Consider the following 9,028-nt stretch of genomic DNA (forward strand, 5'->3'; position numbering starts at 1 on the left):
GACCAATATCATCTCCGCTATCTCGGCACTGCCAGGGGCCGCTGGACTGCCCACACGTTTAGACCACGCGCTTCCCATTACACATCCCTCTTATGCCCGAAAACAGAGAAAGGGAGCGTGGGACAGGGGTAGGGGACATAGGTTTATTGACAAAAAAAAAAGAAAACAAAGAAAGAGGGGAAAGGTTAGCCTGGCTCCAAAAGCCGACTTGCTATTCCCGCGTTAAAAAAAAGCGCGAAAGAAAAGAGGCGCAGTCACAGGCTCAGCGCGAGCCCTGTGTCAGTCAGAAAGCGCACGAGTTCCCTTCCGACGCGCCACTGAAGGGGGCGTGGCAGGGGGCCCAGTAGCTTTGCCAGCGAGAGCCTGGGGCTCCCTCAGCCCCAGGGCAGCTAGCCGCTCCATGAGAGTGGCACGTTGAGCGGCGAACAGGCGACAGTGGAGGAGCAGGTGGGAAGTGTTGCCCTCGGTAGAGCAGACTGCACATGTAGGGGTGTCAAGCATGCTGATTTGGAAAAGCCGTGTTGGCGTTCGAGCCATGCTTAACCGCAGACGGTGGAAAGCAGGCGCCTCCCTCCTCGTGATGTCTGGCGGAGGGACGTATTGCATTTTTGGGTCGATGGAGTGCAGAAATGTATTGGGCGAGATGGCACGTTCAATGAAATCTTGGACACAGCGAGAGCGCAAGCAACGTATTTGGAGCTGGCAGGCTGACATTGAGAGCGAGATGCTGAGACATACGGCAGCCGTGGTGTGGGCACGTTTCGCAGCAATGCCGGCGCGGGTATTTCCGGGCAGCCTGACGTGACTGGGCACCCACTGGAGCCGTACTCTGTGGCTGGAAGCCAGGAGCTCGTTGTATCTGGCGATTACAAGCGTGCGGAGATCCCAAATAACACTGCACCGGTACGACGCCAAGATCTCCAATGCTGACTTGCTGTCCGTGAAGATGGATCACGAGTCGGCCTGTGAACCGGATATGGCGTTGAGCGCTTCATAGATGGCTGTCTGTTCCGCTTCAGTGGATGAAGTTTGATGCGGCAGCTTGAAAGCCTGTGTAGTGTCGCTATGAGGCATGTAGAAAACTGCAGACGACGCGCCGTGCACAACCGAGCCATCCTTAAAAATTGCTTTACGCTGACCGTAGACCGAGCTCAAATGGTCAAGAGCAAACTGGCGTGCAGGGAGGACAGGAGTGTCTTTTTTGCGGGACATGTCAGGAATATGCAGGTCTGTCGTAGGCAGCACGAGGGTCCACAAAGGTGGGGCGTATAGCAGGCGCGACGGAGGTGGCGGAAGAGACTGTGCCAGTCTGCAAACAGCAGCCCCGAAAGCTGACTTTTCGTAGAGTAGGTGAATGTCCCATAGGTAGTGGGCAGCATGTCGTCTGCGGTGCCGCGCACAAGAGCGCAGGGTTTCCATGTCGCGTAGGACGTGGGCTGGCGTCTCTTTCGCCTCAGCCAAGACCAAGAAGGTGTCGGTCGTTCCGGCGACACCAAGGCACACTCGGAGGCTCCGCGCCTGGGCGTTCAAAAGTTCGCGCTCTGTTGTTGAACTTAGACCGTGCAATACCGGCAAGCTGTAACGCAGGAGCCCTAGGACGAGTGAGGTATGCACCTGGCGAAGGTCAGCGTATGATGGGCCCCAGGACGAACCAGAGATGCAGCGGAGGACGTTCACGATGGTAGTCGCCGCGGTAGACAGGACCTTGACGTGCTTGGACCAAGTCAGCTCCCTGTCGATGGTTATGCCCAGGTATTTGTGATGGCGTACGAAGGCGAGCTGTTGACCGCCAACGCGGAGGGGGTATTTGCGGAAGGATCGGCGGGTGAATGCCATGGCAGCAGTCTTGCTGGGAGAGATAGAAACACCACGGTCGGAGAGGTAGGATACGATAGTGTCCAGAGCGCATTGCAAGCGACGCTGGATTACATCCCGACGGGTGGAGGAGGCCCAGATGGAGAGGTCATCGGCGTATATCGTGATGCTGACATGTTTACTTAATTGGACAGGTAAAGCGGCAATGATGATGTTAAACAACAGAGGGCTCAGCACACTCCCTTGCGGGACACCTCGCAGAACTCTGTAGTGCGCGGTGTTCCCTTCAGAGGTGCGCACAAACAAGGTGCGATCAGCGAGGAAGTCCCGAATCCATGCAAGTGGGCGGCCCCCAATACCAGCCTCTTGGAGCGTCGCAATGACAGTGCTGTGCACCACGCTGTCATATGCTTTTTTTTACGTCGAGGAAGACCGCTGCTGTGAGCTTCCCATCCGATCCCGCTTGTTGCACACTAGAGACAATGTCGATGACGTTGTCTATGGCCGACCTGCCTCGACGAAAGCCGGCCATGACTTCAGGGAAGAAGTATTCAGGGAGAAGGTTCGAGACTTCGAAAAACCACTTCAGGCGAGATTGAACCATCCGCTCCATCACTTTCCCTGCGCAGCTGGTAAGTGCGATTGGCCGAAAAGAGCCGATATCGTGAGGAGACTTGCCAGATTTAAGGATTGACACGATCATCGCGGACTTCCAGTGCGGCGGGATGGAGCTTGCCTGCAAGTTTCGTTGAAGAGGCTCAGAAGGAGCTGGCGGCCACAGAGCGGGAGATACCGCACCGCTGTGTAAGTGACTCCGTCAGGACCCGTGGGCACGTGGGCACCGGCGAGAGCCCTATAGCAGATTCGAACTCGGTGAGCGAAAATGGGGCATCCAATGACGAATCAGCGGAGGACTCAAGGGCTACAGGGATGTCAAGGGAAGACGCGAGAGGAGCGGCAGGTGTTGATGTCAGACGGGCACAGTACTTCTCTGCAACCTCGACTTCAGAGCACTCAGTGGCAAGCGATAGTGAGCGGAAAGGATGCCTTTGGAAAACGGGAGTGGCGAGCCCTTTGAGCACCGACCAAATTCGAGACATGGGTGTTCTTGGAGATAGAGATGTCGCCAAGCTTCTCCAGTGGTCGCGTGTCAGCTTGCACAGATGCCTATGAATCACCTTCTGTAGTCACCTCGCTTCACTTTTGTCGACTGGGAGATGTATGCGGCGGGCGCGTCGCTCCGCGCGGCGGCGGATAGCGCGCAGCCTCTCATACTCCGCTTCGACGGACGAGAACTTGGCAGGTACGCGGTGCACCTGGGTCGCAGCGCGTGTATTAACCACGTCGCAGAAGTCAGGGGAATTTTGGGGCCTCCAGTCTAAGAGAGAAGATTCGAGCATACATCCGTAGGACTGCCAATCCGTTCTTTTAGCGGTGTGGGAGTGGGCTTGTACTCGCGCACCTTGCATGCTGATCAGGACAGGAAGATGGTCACTTCCAAGGGTATCAGCGCCCACCTGCTATCTGAAGCGATGTGCAATAGGAGCTGACACAACAGAGAGGCCCAAGCAGGAGGAATTGTACGTTGTCTTCAGGAACGTAGGGGAGCCATCATTAAGGATTAAAAGGTTTCGTTCCTCGAACAGGGCCGCCAGTCGCTCCCCTCGCGTGTCCGAGCGCGCGCTGCCCCAGATGACATTGTGGGCGTTGAAGGTTTCGTTGAAGGTTGAAGGAAGGGCGTTGATTTGGTTTGGCGGCTTGGAACCAGGGAAAGTGAGCCGCACAGCTCCCTTATCCTTTCTGTTTCGTCGAGGCGCAAGGACCGCAAGGCGTGAAACAGGACGACATATCAAAGGACGAGGAAGCAGTTCTTCTCTGCAAGTCATGAACACATGTCGTGTTGCATATCGATTGCGCTTGTGTTTTCCAAGTTGTGGATGCGTGTTTGGACCGGCGGAGATGGAGCTGACTGCCACATCGACTCCCCACGACCTGACATCCTCGCTCATCTACATTCACAATCGTGCCCAGGAGATCACGAGTTCAGGGGAGGGGGTGTGACGACAACGACGACTCATGTCACGAGCATTCTCATTCATTATGACGCATTCTCGTCATTAAATCATTATGACGCTGTGCTGCTCGTAACAATATCCTGCGGAAAAGTGAAATGCACAGATACTCAATTATTTGAAGACGTTCGCTAGAATTTATGAAATGCTCAAGTGGCTGTGAAGGGCAATGTTGGGGGCTCTGTAAACTGGATGTCCGTATGCGATCAAGAAAAATACGGGAGGTTATCGAAATAGACCGTGAAAGATAAATCCCTCTCGAAATAAACCGTCCAAAATAAATCCCTCCCGAAATAAATCGTGCTAAAATAAATCGTACAAAATAAATCACGGCGAAATAAATCGTCCCAAAATAAATCCTATTAATATTCCTACGGTTTCCAAAATTCCCCTACCAACGAGAACCACCGGCAGATATCTCCATCAAAAAGCCACTTCGACGTCTCTCTCTTGGCGGTCGCCTATGTGGACGCCACAGGAGCGGTAGCGGCCCGCACTGACGAGTTCCGAATGAAATGCAACCGGCAGGAGTGCGTCAACAGCCGGCCAGCAGTGCGGCCTCCAGGGAGCTCGCACGCCTGATTGACAGGAGTTGATGGGTGGGGTGCTGACTAGCTGTTGCATCACTGGGAGAGGGGTGTATACCGAAATAAACCGTTTAAAATAAATCGCTTCAAAATAAACGTCCAAATATCTCATCGTAAAAATTAATCTTTCAGAATAAGCCGTACAATATTAAACGGCTTAAAATAAATCATTCAGAATAAATCGTACAATAATAAACGGCTTAAAATAAATCACTCAGAATAAATCGTACAAACGGCTTAAAATAAATAGTTTCAGAATTCACCCTCTCTGATTGGCTGACTACCCCATGCGCTTAGCGATGTAGCATGCGCTCATGCATGAGCGCATGCGCTCATAGAGTGGTTCTCCACTGGGCTGTAGAGCTAAGCTGCTGAGCCGTCAATTGGCGGCATCCGCTCGATGAAGTAGTGCTAACAGAATGGCGTAAATGCAGGCTAGCTGGTGGATAAATTCCATGATGGGCAAGCCTGAGCGATGGGCAAGAACACGTAAACAAACACAAACACGAAGGCTCAAAAAGAGCCTTGAGCCTTCGTGTTTGTGTTTGTTTACGTGTTCTTGCCCATCGCTCAGGCTTGCCTATCATGGAAGTAGTGCTAACCACTGATCTCTATAGTATAGGCTGGATCGCGCATAGGGTGCTCCACAGCGTGGTCAGCGGCCGCCATATTGGTGGGCCCATCGCATCCTGTCGTCTGTATTTAGTTCAAGCGGTGCTGCCCGTATTTTTTAAAAATTTCTTTTAAATTAAAGGGTATGTCATGCCAGTTTGTTGGAGCTTTGAGTACAATTCATGCGGACAGAGAAAGAGGGATAATTTTTCACAGGTAAGCTCTTTATTTTGAAGAAAAATCTGTTTATTCGTATCGCGTGCTTCTGAAAACTCGGGCTTGTTTGCATTTCGCTGGTGCCATTGCGTACTGAGAAAGTATGTGTGACTGCTCCTACAGATCTCAAGATCATGTATTTTCTATAAACAATGCGCTTGTGCTTGCAGGTTCCCCTCACAGTCACTCAGCTGTACCGAAGAACCGGATGCAGAACCTACGCCAATATGCCAATTTGTTCCACTGTTCTTTTAATCTGTGAGGTGCGGTGGAAGCAAATAAACTGCTGTGTTAACCTCGTATGTGCAGTTGCTCCTACAGCGTGTGTGATAAGTCATGCATGTACATGCTCTTCGTGCACAGCGCTTCGAATTTCTGTAATGAAATACGCTGACAGCTGAACAACTGCAAAGCACTCGTGACAATAACGTTATTTTAAGATGAGGAATGGGGAGTTTCATTGCCAAGGTCTATACTCCACCTCATTGCTGTTGGCGATGTGGTGAATAAGATAACGAGCCCCTTCAGAATAAGGATCGAGGTCTTATTGTAGCACACACACACAAACACTCGTAGAACATAATACGATAATGGAAAAAGTCAAACGAGAACCGTACAATACCAAATCACATAATAAAAAACGAGAACCGCGGAACACCACATGAAAACCGAACAACAAACGAAAACAAACAAAAAATATAAAAACGGAGGTACCTTACAAAACAGACAGTGTGAAACCTTTCTGAGTAAAAATAATTAACTTTATAGGTTGACATTCACGAAATTCACCTTCATGCGTACGCGCCCTGTGCACGACAGTTACGACCCCCTATTCGGAATACATGCAGCGGAGAAGAAAAAGAAGGCAATTGCCATTAAAACCTAGAGGAACACGGCTGAAGCACGTTTGGAATACATCAGCACACTGATTCCTAAGAAAGATGCGTGCTAATGAGCAATGAGGAGAGTTTAAAATAAAGCCCAATAAATACTCCAAATCAAATCGCTTCCCATTGTTTCCTATGGGAGCAACCGGCGCCAGTGGGCCCTCCAACATGGCGGCCGGTTGCCGCAACTCTCTCCCACGCGCCCCTCTCCTACGCGCGATCCAGCCTTTATACATAGAGATCAGTGGTGCTAACGATGTAGAACATCACTGTTACGGTTTTGTGAGTTATAAATGATAGGATAAATTCCATTTCTGTCAATATAAACGTGAAGTATTATAGCGTTATGTTCCCTCTTTTTTAGTATCACGTAATCAACAATTCAAACTTGGTCAGCTTGCATCCGCCGGGGTGAGTGGCTTCCGGTGGGACGAGTGTTTTGAGCACTGCAGAAGCGGTTGGGGTACGACCCATCTGTGCCGCTAATGCGACAAAAAAAATCGCGTTTACATTGTTCGTCTACTTTGGTTTGGTTGAAGTTTGACTGCTGCTGTCTGGCGTGAAGTGCACGCCTTCAGATTTGTGCTTAAAATTGATAAAACCATCAGCGCGGGTACAAAGACGACGTATATAAAGAAGACGAAGACACTGCACTTAACTGCCAACCAAATAATTTTATTTGGTGCAGCGGGGCGCTAAAATTGGCGCTCAGATTTGTTTGTGCACCGCAAGCCCTCAAGCTGACCGCGAGCAATGGGACACCTCCGAAACGGCTAGGTATGCATAGCGCTAACGTGGCATAATTACAAACACGACAAAGAGGGCCTGGCAAGGTTAAAAAGAAGTCAATTGTGGACTTGACAAACACGCAGGCAAACCGCAGAATGTCATGTTTAGGCAATGGCAAATACCTAATGATCCGGGCCCTAGTCATCACTTTCCCGCGACTGCATGACAGGCTTGTCCTAGCAGTCCTATATTAGAAACTGTAGGCCGGCTACCCGTGGGCAGGGAACTTTTAACACGTCGGTGCGGAGTGCGGGGTGCCACCGCTCCTCAGACTGGCGAGGGAGACGTCGAGGCAGCTTTTTGGGGCACGCTGTGCGAGTGGCCGGCGGTCGACGATCACGATTTACTGCCGGCGTGCCGGTTGCGTTTCTCGTCGGTGCGGGGTGCGGGCCGTCACAGCTCCTGTGGCTATGGGCGACCGGCACTCGGTGTCGGGATAGCTGGCGGTGGGTTTCTCGTCGGTTCGTCGGTGTGACTGGTATAGTCCGGCGAGAGTGAGCTCTGAATCCTGGACGTCGAAGTGGCATTTGGGTGGGTGGTTCTGAAACACGTCTGTGGCGGGAGAGCTGGCGGTCGTTTTCTCGCTGGTAGCGGGATTTTGAAAACCGTGGGAGTATTACTAGGATTTATTCTGACAGGATTTATTCCGGCTCGATTTAGTTTAGAACGATTTATTTTAACACGATTTATTTCGGAGCGATTTACTTTGGGCGGTTTATTTCGGTCATCTCCCTACAAGAGGACGAAAGCCGAGACTGGGAGGAGACTTGTCTTTCTTCCCTGTCTCGGGTTTTGTCCTCCCGAAATTTCAAAATGATTGAGCATTGCAGTTGCATGAAGTTGTAAGCACGCAAAATCTATGTGTGTTATTGAAGACAGTTGTTAATGCAGGAGCAAAGATAGGTGCAGAGCCTTCTCTGGGTGGAGAATATCATCAAGTCCACAAGATCCAGATTCAGTTATAACGATGTGAGAAAATATAAGAAAGGACGTAGAAACGTCAGGTAGGGATAACACTGTCAGGAGAGCGATTATGAATTGACTGAACGGCTCCAGCAAAGTAGTCACTGAAAATGCCATTGTCCCGCAACAAACTTATATAGGTGGGATCTGGCATTGTTTTGTCCATAGCGTATTTCCAAAACAGTTCAGGATTCATATGAAGCGGTCCTTCGACTCATCTGTCATACATGCATGTGTCCCGTTACTATATATTTTTGTCTCACGGCAAGCCATGGAAAATTTATTGCACCATGAAGTGCCGGGGGGTCCCCGAAATCCACCATTAAGAATAAACGCTGAAGAATACAACATTCAAGAGTAATCCGCTTAAAAAATACGCGGTTAAAAATATATCTCCTAAAATAAACCGCTTAGAGATCACCGTTTAAGAATTCACCATTCAAAATAAACTGTTTCAAAATCCCCTCACAATCTAGCACGGAGGCGGACTGATTACAATTTGCGCCGGGTTAGATCAGGTTATGTTGGGTTAGTTTAGTTTGGTTTCGGTTAGTTTGGGATAGTTTAGGCTAGTTTGGCCCTGTGAGGTCAGTTTAAGCCCCTTGCTTGCAGTTTACCTTGATTTGGGCCATACCACACGACTCTAGCAACTGTAGGGTGGATTTGGGGGGATTGTGAAACGATTTATTTTAACGATATATTCTTAACTGTGGATTCCATAGTGTTTTTATTTAAACGGGGATATTTCGGCGATTATTTTTGAGCGTTCATTTTTAAGCATACATTCTGGGAGATATACTTTTAACAGTGGGTACTTACGCGCTTATTTTTGAAAGGTTACTTTTATTGGTTTCAAACGGGATACACCCGAAGAGTCACCAGTAGCTATATATTTGGCACTGATGGCCGGCGGTCGACGGACTGCTGCTGGCTGCATTTCCCGACGGAACTCGTCGGTGCGGGGTGCGGGCCACTACCGCTCCTGTGCTGGGGTGTATACCGAAATAAACCGTGCAAAATAGATCCTTCCCGACATAAATCGAGTTAAAATAAATCGTGTCAAAATAAATCACTCCCGAAATAAATC

Source organism: Ornithodoros turicata, chromosome 2, assembly GCF_037126465.1.
Source record: "Ornithodoros turicata isolate Travis chromosome 2, ASM3712646v1, whole genome shotgun sequence".
NCBI lineage: Eukaryota > Metazoa > Arthropoda > Arachnida > Ixodida > Argasidae > Ornithodoros > Ornithodoros turicata.